This window comes from Mastomys coucha, unplaced genomic scaffold (genome assembly GCF_008632895.1).
Source record: "Mastomys coucha isolate ucsf_1 unplaced genomic scaffold, UCSF_Mcou_1 pScaffold18, whole genome shotgun sequence".
Lineage (NCBI taxonomy): Eukaryota > Metazoa > Chordata > Mammalia > Rodentia > Muridae > Mastomys > Mastomys coucha.
Genome location: NW_022196900.1, coordinates 100,401,170 through 100,401,904, shown reverse-complemented (window position 1 = coordinate 100,401,904; position 735 = coordinate 100,401,170).

The following is a 735-nucleotide window of genomic DNA, read 5'->3' as shown; positions in this document are numbered from 1 at the left end:
GGGGGCCATAGCTGTCTACTGGAAGAATCTCTACAGGTTTTATCTCCTCTTTGTTGGGTATGTCAACTGATATCAACACTGCTGGGTCTTGGGAAATGCTTCTATCTGGCACTTTCTAGAGGCTAACCCTGTAGCCCACATTCTACTGCTATACATTTGTCTCCATTTCCTGACCCTCTGGGCAAACCTCCTGTTTCTTCCCATACCTGATTTGGCCCCACCTGTTTTATTCACTCCTCCTCATCTCCCCTTCCTATGTTCCTCCCTCCCTCTACCTCCCATGATTATTTTGTTTGTCCTACTAAGTAGTATTGAGGCATTCATACTTTGGTATTCCTTATTGTTAAGCTTCATATGGTCAGTGAGTCTTATCATGGGTAGTCTTGGATTTGGGGCTAATATCCACATATCAGTGAAGACATATCATGTGTGTTCTTTTCTGACTGGGTTAACTCAATCAGGATGACATTTTCTAGTTCCAGCCATTTGCTTAAAAATTTTCATGGAGTCCTTGTTCTTAATAGCTGAGTAGTATTCCATTGTGTAAATATTCCACATTTTCTGTATCCATTTTTCCATTGAGGGACATCTGGGTTGTTTCCAGCTTCTGGCTATTAAAATTAAGGCCGCTATGAACATAGTGGAGCACATGTCTTTGTTATATGTTGGAACACCATTTGGTTATATGCCTAGTATTTGTATAGATGGGTCTACAGGTAGAGTTATTTCTAATTG